Source organism: Leopardus geoffroyi, chromosome A3 (assembly GCF_018350155.1).
Source record: "Leopardus geoffroyi isolate Oge1 chromosome A3, O.geoffroyi_Oge1_pat1.0, whole genome shotgun sequence".
In the NCBI taxonomy this organism is placed as follows: Eukaryota; Metazoa; Chordata; class Mammalia; order Carnivora; family Felidae; genus Leopardus; species Leopardus geoffroyi.
The window spans coordinates 5,934,201-5,945,738 of NC_059336.1; positions in this window are offsets into that span (position 1 = coordinate 5,934,201).

Sequence of the window (11,538 nt, forward strand, 5' to 3'; positions counted from 1 at the left end):
GGAGGAGGCAGAATTAGGGATGTCACCCCTGCTCACCCGCCGCCCCCTGCCCCCTGCCTCCTTCCTAAGAGCGGTTCCCTTTATCATCTTCTCACGGGGAGTTGGCAACTCCCGGCATCACCCTCATACTCCCCACAGCCAGGACGGGCTCCCGAGCTACCGAGATCCCAGAGCGCCAAGGAGAAGCCCGGCATCTTTTCTCCCACAACTCGAGCAGCCGAGGGGATGTCAGACCCGCCGGGTTGGCAGAGCGGTCACAACCCCACAGCTCTTTTAAGAAATTCTCATTCTTTTCCTCATGCACAGGGGATCCTGGTGAAAGCCAGACGTTTCAAAACGACCCCAGCGAATGCAGCCTGTCCTGTAACACAGTCAACCCCAGGGTGGAAGATGAATCACGACTGAAAGGTAAAGCGAAAATGGAACAGAGTAGACGTGTCTCTCCAGCTGCCAGAAGGTGGCTCTGAGGCTTTAAGAGAATTCGCCCTTCGGAGCCCCTTTTGCGGGGTCTGGTTTGTACCTCGGCTGAATACCGGCTGCGATTAAGTAATAAGTATGGAAATGACAATAGACTTAAAGCAATCACAAATGAAGCCTGGTTTATCCTGAGTCTCCAAGTAGTAAAAATTGGTTCCGATATAATTTAGCCCACACCAGAAGTCAGGTTCGAAACGAGTATGGCAGGGAAACTACAAATTACATTTCTAAAGATTGGTGGATAATTATAGGTTGAATTAATTACACGAGCGATTTGTTCTCGAAAAGGTGTACGCGATGTGTCCTATTTTGCACCAGGGAGATCACGCAGAGGAAGGAACACAGCCGTTGGACTCTTGATTCCGGCTCGGGTCCTGATCCCAGGGTCGTGGGACGGAGCCCCAAGTCAGGCTCCGCACTGCGTGTGAAGCCTCCTTGGGATTCTCTCTCCCTCTCTTTTCTGCCCGTCTCCCCCAGTCGCGTTCTCTCTCTCCCTAAAAACAAAAAAAACGAAACAAAAACCCTGTAGTTCTCTTTGAAAGCCTTGCAGCTATTAACTCTCAAAAGTCAAGCAACACAGGACAGCCTAAACCAAAGGCCTGCCTCACCCACGTTCCCCGTCCCGCCGCCCAGAGGGCCCTCTGCTAACAGCGTGGGCACGGCCCTGCTCCCCAGGACTCACGCACGCCCAACATGCATCCCTCGTCCGGCTCTGTGTGTAAGCAAACACGGGACCACGCTTTATAGCACCTTGTACCTGTGCCGTGAACAAGAGGGAAACCCAGCACGGTGGGGACTGGTCTTTATCTCTCCGACTGGGTCTTGAACAAAGATGGCTTAAAAAAAAAAAAAAATCTCTCAAGTGAGATTCTCCCACGATGTCACCGACTTTGTTTTCCGTTCCTGCCCCATTATGGCGTGTGCTTCTCTGTAGGTTGGGGTGATCCTGAGAGAATCAGCCTTCCTGAGAACTCGGGCCTGTTTTCGGCCTCCCTGGAAGAAACCTGCAGCTTCGAACACGCGTGGGAGTTACAGGCTTCCCGTTTCATCGCTGGAAAGGGACGTGGAGCCCGCCGAGGAAAGCCATGGCAGAGAGGGGGTGACCAACTCATCCCGGTTGAAAGCGGAAAGCCCCACATCCCGGGAATCCCCTGAGTCCCGGGCAAACGGGGACAGTTGGGCGGAGAGCGGCCTACAATTCCCTCTTGGGAGCTCACGCGATGACACAAAGAGGCTAAGTCCACACCCCAGGCAGGGCGGACAGGGACCCTCTGTTGAGGGCTCACAGCTGCCTTCGCGCTGGCCGGAAGCTGGAACCAAGAAGCGTTATTTATCCCCAACGCTCTGTGAGCCCACAACAGAATGGTTATGTTTGCAACTGGCATGTAGCTGGTGGCGAAGCGGCGAGCCGAGACGCTGGTGTGGTGCCCGATACGTTGGTGGCCTTGCCTGGGAACGGCCGGAGAAGCAGAGCGAGGCCGAGAACCCCCTTTCCCTGAATTCCGCTTCTGCGCGTAACGCGGGCCTGGAGATCCGGGACCCCCGGTTTGCAGCCTGGCTCATCCCCAGAGGAATCCACCCAGAATCTGGGAGGAGAGGCTCAGTCTCTGCAGGGAAGCAGGCTCGGACTTGATGGGGTTTTGCCTTCCCCCGCGGCGCACACACAGTGATGTGATGTACCCCCCGCGGCACAGCCGTCTCCCCAAGGCTTGGCCCCAGCGCGTCTGGGAGGTGGGGAGACTTTGAAACCCTGGAGCTTGCAACATAGACGAGGCCGAACCAGAGGGCCACGGCGCCCCCCACCCTGCTCGCCACGCTGTGTGGCTTGGGCGCCAGGTTCTCCGAGGCGGCCCCCGGGACCCTCACCCGGCTGCCACTGCGGGCACCCAAAGCCGCAAACATCACCCACCCCGGGGATTTGCTTCTGTGTCATTCGCTCCTCCCCTCCCCCTTAATCACGGCTACACACATTTCATCAGATCGTTCCGCGGGATGGGGTGCTTGTATTTTCTTCTCTATAATCAGAGAATAAAAACTTAACAGCCTCCCCTGGGTCAGAACATACCATACATGGTTAAAAAATATATTTTTTAAATAGTGGCAAATTCAATCTTTAGAAATTAGGGGTGACACTCTACAACCTAGATTTCTTTTTGTTTTTTAATTTTTAAATTTTTTAACGTTTATTTATGTTTGAGAGAGAGAGAGAGAGAGAGAAAACGGGGGAAGAGCAGAGAGAGAGAGAGAGGGAGACACAGAGTCCAAAGCAGGCTCCAGGCTCCGAGCTGTCAGCACAGAGCCCGACGCGGGACTCGAACCCACGAACCGCGAGATCATGACCTGAGCCGAAGTCGGACGCGTAACCCACCGAGCTCCCCAGGTGCCCCCGCAATCTAGATTTCTTGATGCTTCTTAGAGGAAAACCAGAAACTGGGAGCAGTAGGCCTGGTTCCACCAGTCAGAGCTGAATGGCAGATCCCTCCGGGAGACAGGGCGGGGAGTCTCCTGTTTGCCACAGTCCCCTCCCTATTGTCGGCAGGCCCTCCACCGCCAGGGAGCCCACCGAATTTCCAGTCTGCTCCTCGGTGTTTGGGGGCCACGTGGCTCTACCCTGTACCACGTGTGACTGGGACGGCTAGGTGCCCACCCGATATCGGCTCTCCTTCTTTCCTTCCCTCCCGCCTCCCTCCCTCCTTCCCTCTCCTTCCCTTTCTCCTTCCTTCTTAGGAGAACCCTGCTTTTATACTGAGTGGTCATGTGCCCAGCGCAATGACTTTATTTCCGGACTTCCTGCAGGTAGAAATGGCCCGTGAGATAAGATATCAGGGAAAATTATCACATGGGGCTGCTCGGTTGGCTTCTTAAAAGCAGGCAGGCAGACTCAACTAAGAAGTGTGTCCTTTTCCTCAGTGCAGCCCCTTGCTCCTTCCTCCTGCCTAGAATAAGTCACGATGACCGGAGCTCCAGCAGCCATTTTAGACCATGAGGAGAAGTAAAGCTGGAAGTCTCACGCTAAGAATGAAAAGCAGAAAACCAGAAGGAGCCTGGGTTCCCAGGCCGTCCTGGCCTGCTGTCGCCAGGACTTTTAAATGAAAAGGAAACAGACCTACCTTATTTAAGTCGTTTATCTGAGTTCTCTGTTAAAAGCAACGAAATGTAATTCTAACTGTGTCCTGTTCTGATCTTTCTTTTCCTTCCTCGTGGAAATATATTGCAATATACCTTCAGATGTTCATCTTCTCTCCATCTTGGCAGTTTGGATTTGGCCATCCAAAAGCCAATTTAGACACTTGTGCCCAGGAACTAGCAATGCTGGGTTTTTACTAGTCCCCAAAGACATCTTAACGTGATCATTGTCATTTCATCAGGCAAGTGAAATGAAATTGAAACATTCTCTATTTTAAGAGCTCTAGATTATTTTCTTAGAGTTCTAGAACTTACAGGATGGGAGCCTTAGGGTTCTGGTCCTTTCTATTAGCATACATACATATCCCACCCTGAATTTTTTCCTAGGGTTCTAGAACCTTCCTCACACAGACCCAGAACTTACGGGTTTGGCCTTAGACTTAAGTAACCCAAATAGCGACTGAAGGTTGAATTTTTCATTTGGGGCCAGGGACACATTTTTCTTTGAGGTCTTGGAAAATTTAGCTCCTGATTCAGGAAATGACAGAACTTTCTGTGATGATGGAGACATTCTGCATGCGCTCGTCTAGCATGTTGTTGCGCTCTTGAAATGTGGCCAGTGTCACCGAGGAAGGGAATTGTAAGGTGTGTCCAATTTTCACTAGGCTAAATTTAAATAGCCACCTGTCTCACGGCATCCCTACTAGATAGTTCAGCTTTGCTCCTTTTCTGTAGAGGATTAAAATTTCCCTTCGGACACGAATAGACGATGGCCAACAGGCACACGGAAAGACGCTCAACGTCGCTCCTCATCGGGGACATACGAATCAAAACCACGCTGAGATACCACCTCACGCCGGTCAGAGTGGCTAAAATTAACAACTCGGGAAACGACAGACGTTGGCGAGGATGTGGAGAAACGCGAACCCTCTTGCCCTGTTGGTGGGAATGCAAACTGGTGCGGCCACTCTGGAAAACAGTGTGGAGGTTCCTCAAAAAATTAAAACTAGATCTACCCTATGACCCAGACATAGCACTGCTAGGAATTGACCCAAGGGATACAGGAGTGCTGATGCCCAGGGGCCCTCGGACCCCAATGTTTATAGCGGCGCTTTCAACAATAGCCAAAGTATGGAAAGAGCCTAAATGTCCATCAACTTTATTTATTTATTACCCAACGAACGGATAAAGAAGATGTGGTTTATATCTACAATGGAATACTACGTGGCGGTGAGAAAGAATGAAATCCGGCCCTTTGTAGCAACGTGGGTGGAACCGGATGGTATCATGCTGAGTGAAATAAGTCAGGCAGAGAAAGACAGAGACCATTATGTTCTCACTCGTGTGGAACTTGAGAAATTTAACAGAAGACCATGGGGGAGGGGAAGGGGGAAAATGGTTTCAAACACAGGGAGGGAGGCAAACCTTAAGAGACTCTTAAATACGGAGAACACACTGAGGGTTGACGGAGGGGGGGTGGGGGGGAGGGGGAAGTGGGTGGTGGGCAGGGAGGAGGGCACCTGTTGGGATGAGCACAGGGTATTGTAGGGAAGCGATGAACCACGGGAATCTACCCCCCAAACCGAGCGCACATTGTACATGCTGTATGTTAGCCAACCTGACAATAAATTATATTAAAAAAAAAATTTCCTGGGGCGCCTGGGTGGCGCAGTCGGTTAAGCGTCCGACTTCAGCCAGGTCACGATCTCGCGGTCCATGAGTTCGAGCCCCGCGTCGGGCTCTGGGCTGATGGCTCAGAGCCTGGAGCCTGTTTCCGATTCTGTGTCTCCCTCTCTCTCTGCCCCTCCCCCGTTCATGCTCTGTCTCTCGCTGTCCCAAAAATAAATAATAAAACGTTGAAAATAAAATTAAAAAAAAAAAAAATTTCCCTTCGGGATTCGAAACCGGGGAAATTCCTGCCCTCCACCTCCATACCTCCTTTTCTCCTAGACTTGAATTTGGCTTCGATCGATCCAGCTTCGGCAAATCCAGGTTGGAGGCCCAGCTCTCCACGTACCCGTTGTGTCGCTGGGGCACCCTCCTTCTCCTCCTGAGCCTTGGTCCCCTCCACATGCAGCCTCCCAGAGCTGTCCGGAGGACTGTAGAGAGTGACATGTCATATGCGAATGCCAGTTTGGCAGTGAATAGTTGCTCAATGAATTAAAACAAGAAAGAAAGGGAACGGTAGCTCCCTCCCTGCTCTCATTTCCCGCCATTCACATTGAGGCTTAGCTCTCCTCCAACCACATCAGCTCCTGGAGGGCAGAGTTTGGATGCTACTTTGAATTTTTTTTTTTTCAACGTGTTTTATTTATTTTTTGGGACAGAGAGAGACAGAGCATGAACGGGGGAGGGGCGGAGAGAGAAGGAGACACAGAATCGGAAACAGGCTCCAGGCTCCGAGCCGTCAGCCCAGAGCCCGACGCGGGGCTCGAACTCACGGACCGCGAGATCGTGACCTGGCTGAAGTCGGACGCTTCACCGACTGCGCCACCCAGGCGCCCCTGGATGCTACTTTGAACCCGGCCTGGTGCTCGGCGCCGTGGGGAGTTCAGAAAAGTCAAGAGACTGGAGTAGTTGCCGAATGGAATGAGTCACTCGTGTCCCGATAGGATCTACGGCGGTGGCTCGCCGGGGACCTCGGCACCAGGGAGCAGGTCGGAATTACCTGTCACCTGTTCTCAAGCTCACGAGTGGCGTCTCGAGCCCCGGTGGTGCCGGTGCAGGCCCTCCGCTGTCAGAAACTGCTCGAAAGGAGGGTTGTGATGGGACTATCCTTTCCGAACTCTGTGACCTTCTGAGTCAACCCTCTCCAAATTTTAGGGTTAAGCCATTTCCCCGGGGCCATCTTTTCTTCCGACACGGGCATTCTCATCTTGTGCCTTCAATGCCAAGACCGTCAGAGGATTCGGATACGGACTGCTTCAACTTCACACAGGGAGAAACTGCTCACCAAGGATAAATAAACGGCCTGTGTTCACACAGCGAGGCAGGGCCAGGATTCAAATCCAGGCTCCAAGGCCGCCTCCTTAACAACGGGGATATTTTGCCTGCCAGAGACGGTTCACCGTCTGGAGGGACACCGTAAGAAAGCAGTGACCTTTTTCTGGATTATTCCCCATGTAACAAAAAAAAAATTCCAAACAGGTCTTTCCTGGAAACGGGATTGCCTGGCGAAATACCGGACACCCTGTGAAATGAAATTTCAGACAAAGAACAGGTCATTCTTTAGTATAAGGGTGTCCTATGCGGTATTTGGGACATCCTTACAGAACTAGGAAAACAGTTCGTTTCTCTCAAGTTCGGGTCTACCTGGAGGGCCTCTGTTTTCCCAGCCCTACCAGTTGGTCCCATCTGGGCAAGCCTGGTCCCCCCACACCCCCAGGAGGGCGGTCCTCTGGTCTCCCGGGTCCTGCTCTGGTGTCAGATCCTCGTCAGACCCGAAGAAAGGGAAAACGAGGTCTCCCAGGGAACCTTGAAATACACGGCACTTATGAGTTTATTAATTAAACCGCACAAATGGCTGTGCTCCGCCAGCCCTCACTTGTAGTTTGCTGCCGGAATTTACGGGAGCGCCCGAGGGGACGGCAGGGTGGGACCTCGCTCTTCTCATTTGCTGCCAAGGTTTGGGGCGACCAGTCACTCCTGTCAATCTTTGGCTTAATCATTTAGCAGTTGTAAAGGACTCATTAAAAACGCCGAGGTTTATTGGAAACACCTCCCGCCCGGCCGGAGGCAGGCCAGATGGGGAGCTCTTGTAGGCACTTGTCCTCCCGGAGGCCCCCCCACGAAACTGCTGACTGTAATTACACCGCCAGGGTTTGGAAAGGGGCAGGGTGGGGCGTGGGGGGGGAGGAGGGGAGGAGACCCCGTAACTCCAGCGGCCAGGCCTTCGGAGGGCCCGGGCCTTGCGGGGAGCCCCTGCCCAGGCCCCTGCCCACCTGGATTCCGGCTCCGTCAGCCCCTCGCCCTCCCCGGAGGCCGGCCTGCTCTCTGGGGGGCTCAGCTGCCCCCTGCCCCTCCCCTCCTTTCTCCCCCTGTGAGCACGCACTTTCTGAATGGTCTCACAACCTGAAAGGATGTAAAGCAAAGAAGATCCAGGGGCGCCTGGGGGGCTCAGTCGGTTGAGCGTCCGACTTCGGCTCGGGTCCTGATCTCACAGTCTGTGAGTTCGAGCCCCGCGTCAGGCTCTGAGCTGTCGGCCCGGAGCCTGCTTCGGATTCCGTGTCTCCCTCTCTCTCTGCCCCTCCCCTGCTCGCCCTCTGCCTCTCAAAAATAAAAAAAAAATTAAAAAAAGAAAAACAAAGAAGTTTCTTCAAGCAATCCTGTCTTCACTGTGGGTCCTTCCAGCCGCCACGCACAGACCCGTCCCCCAACCCCCCTCCCCCCCCACCAGGAGCGCGTGACAAGCAGAGATGGAGTCCCTTCCTGGGCGCCGGGGACACAGTGGCCACCAGGCTGTCCCCTTGGCTGGCTTCACACCTCGGCTCAGCCCGGCTTCGCTCTTCTTGCGGGATATGGATGCAGTTCCCAATATTTTTTTCCTTTAAATTATAATTCTGGCATTTTTTATCTGATGCTCTCCTAAACCTCCCCCCAACCCCTCTTCATCTTTCTCCTTTTTCCCTGGCTGTTTCCTTAGGGTGGCTCCTCAGGGGTGGATTAGTGGGTGAGAAGAGGAGACCACGGGCTGGGAGGGACTGTGAGCCATCCCCGGGTCTCCCAGGACACCCGCTTCTCACCTGGGCACCGCCGGCACCTGGGCGTCCCTTCTGCGGCCGCCTTCGCCCCCTGCCGTCCGTCCCCAACACGGCGGCCAGGGGGCGCTGCTGAGACCTGGCAGATCCTGTCCCTCTGGAACCCCCTTAGCGGAGTCCTTCGTGCTCAGGGTGACAGACTGTAGACTGACACAGCCGTCAAGCAGACTCTCTTTGCTCCTGCGTCATTGAAACTTGGGGTCAGGCCATTCTCTACTGTGGGGCTGTCCTGTGCGCCATACGGCCTCTAGCACCCCTGGGCTCTACCCTCTAGATGCCGGAAGCACCCATCCCCCAGGGGTGACAACCAAAAAGGTCTCCGGATATTTTCAAATGTCCCCTAAGGGGAAAAAATCGCCCCCCAGTTGAGAACCACCGTGATGAAGAGAGCCTCTAAAACCTCCTTCCCTCTCCCACGCCCCGCCCCCCTCCTGCCCCTCACTGTGCTTTAGCGCCACTAGCTCACCCTGGCCTCTGCACCTTTGCACAGGCTGTTCCCTCCGCCTGGCACGCCCTGCCCCCCCCCCCCCCCCCCCCCCGCCACCCGCCTGGCTCATCTCCTTTAGGTCGTTGCTCAAATGTTCCTTTAAAACAGCTCCCTAAGTTCAGCACGCCTTACCGCTTGGTCACGCTTTGTTTCTAACACAAAACTGGCCGACCGACACGCTGTATTGTCACTTACTTGTCAAGCAGGCAGAGAGTTGCAGGGGGATCCGCCGCAGGTGCAGCCGGGGGGCGGTGGCTTCGGGCGGGCGAGCGCCGGGCCTTCCGGAATCGCACCTTGTGTTTCTCTGCAGCTCATGCGCCCTTCAGCGCCACCCGGCTGGCCGCAGGCCGCAGCATCCTGACCGCCGGGCACTGAACGCGACTTTGAAATGCGCGACACAGGAAAGCCCGAGAGAGTGGGGATTCTTCCATTCGACCCAGAGAAATTGCAAGATCACATGTGTCGTTTTAAAAACGCCTCTGGGCGGGGCGCCGGGGTGGCTCAGTCGGTGAAGCGTCTGCCTTGGGCTCAGGTCACGATCTCACCGTTCGTGGGTTCGAGCCCCAAGTCAGGCTCTGTGCCGACAGCTCAGAGCCCGGAACCGGCTTCCGATTCTGTGTCTCCCTCTCTCTCTGCCCCTTCCCTGCTCATGCTCCGTCTCTCTCTCTCTCTCTCAAAAATAAGTAAACACACAAACTTTTTTAAATAAAAACACCTCTGGATTCTTCAAATGTGATTTCGTGCCTTGTTTTTTCTACCTGTCTTGGGTATTGTTTTCAAATGGGTTTTGAAAAAATTCTTCTGTATTTATTCAAAGTTTCTTATGGAGACAGCGGCAATGACGAACTTGAAGCCGTCTCCAGCGAAATTCTTGCTTGGGACTCGTGTGCTGAGCACAAAAGCCGATGCAGACGAGGTGCGTTCGCAGAAGCAAGTTCGAGGTGTTTCTTGTGTGGTTTTTTTTTTTTTTTTTTAATTTTTTTTTTCAACGTTTATTTATTTTTGGGACGGAGAGAGACAGAGCATGAACGGGGGAGGGGCAGAGAGAGAGGGAGACACAGAATCGGAAGCAGGCTCCAGGCTCTGAGCCATCAGCCCAGAGCCCGACGCGGGGCTCGAACTCACGGACCGCGAGATCGTGACCTGGCTGAAGTCGGACGCTTAACCAACTGCGCCACCCAGGCGCCCCTCTTGTGTGGTTTTTAAGGTGACAGGGTTTTATTTGGAAATTCTAAACAACGCTCAGTAACACACCCCATAATCCTTATCATAATTACAGAATATTCAAATGTAACACTCTTTTTTTTACTTTTTTCCCCCCCGGCTCTGTGCGGATGCCCTCGAGCCTGTGTGGTGGACCCCAGCGCGCTGTCTAAATATTGTCATTTTCCGTGTGTCCTTGTTTGACAACCAGGGAAAGAGCCGCTCTAGAGAACGGAGGTTAGGTCCTTGGCGTCTGGCACCAGCCCGACAGGTCGTCAGGGCTCGAAGATGGGAGCCGGGGTTGTTTTGGCTCAGGCCCTCTGTCGGCCTGTGCAACACCTCGGCCTGCCTTTGCTCTTTTCCAGAGAGCCGGGTCTCCTCGCCCGGGGTGAGGCAGCACGCGCTCCGGACGCAAAACAGACGAACGGCGGGGCGCTGAGGGTGTGCTGGGCACTCTGCTCAGACTGCAGGTCCCGGCGATCAGTGTGCATACCGTCGGCGCACACTTATGGAGTGCCGACTCGTGTCCAGCGCCGTTCTGGGCCCCGGGGACGCCGCGGCGAAAAACCCCAAGTGCCCGTGCCGCCCGGCTCACACCCTCGCGGCAGAGATCACGACTCTGCGGTAGGCCGGTCACAAGCTCTTTACACACATTGACCCACTTAGTTACTCCCGTGTCAACCCTCTAAGGTAGGTGGTAGTAATTACCGAAGAGGTCAGGTGGCTCACCCAAGACCACACGGTAGGACCTGGGGTTTTCTCAGGGATGGGAATGGAGGCGGTGTCAGGGTTGGGAACAGCGTCTGGTGAGGAAGGAGCCCTTGGAAAGGCCCGGGTGCTCTGGGCCGGGGGTCCTGGCCAGGGAGGGCAGGGTGCTGCATGCTGGGACATGACCACACCACCCTCCCGGCCGGCTGCCTCATCCCTGCAATTCCCTTTCATCCCAGGGAACCTGGCATGATTCGTGCGAGATAAAAATCAGCTGCTCGAGCCCTTCCAAATCGCAACTGGTTGAAATCCTGGGACTGCAGCCATGGGCTCTTAGGTCGGGGCGGAGGCTGTGGCTCCCACCAGAAGGGGTAGGGACGGGTAGACTGAGCCTTATGAGGACAATCCAGGAGGCTGTTTTGCAATGGCGAGGGAGCTGTGTCTTTCTGGGAACGGAGTCCAATGTCCCCAGAAGAATCTTCCGGCAAGCTGGCGCGGTTCTTGTTTTCGCGTTCGGCCTTGACAGGGAGCATTGTGGTTTCACTGCACCGGTGTTTGTGTTGGCCGCTGCGACATACGCACAGATGTTTCAGGTAGAGAGGCAGACTTTCCAGCCGCTCCTCTGGGGCAACACATTGCTGGATTCGAGAGAGGGATCCCTGACCCTGCTCTCCTACGCGCCCCGCCTTACTCCGCCCCAGGGATTCCAACTAGCCCAACGTGCATCGACGTAATTTTATTTTATTTTATTTTATTTTTAATTTTTTTTCAACGTTTATT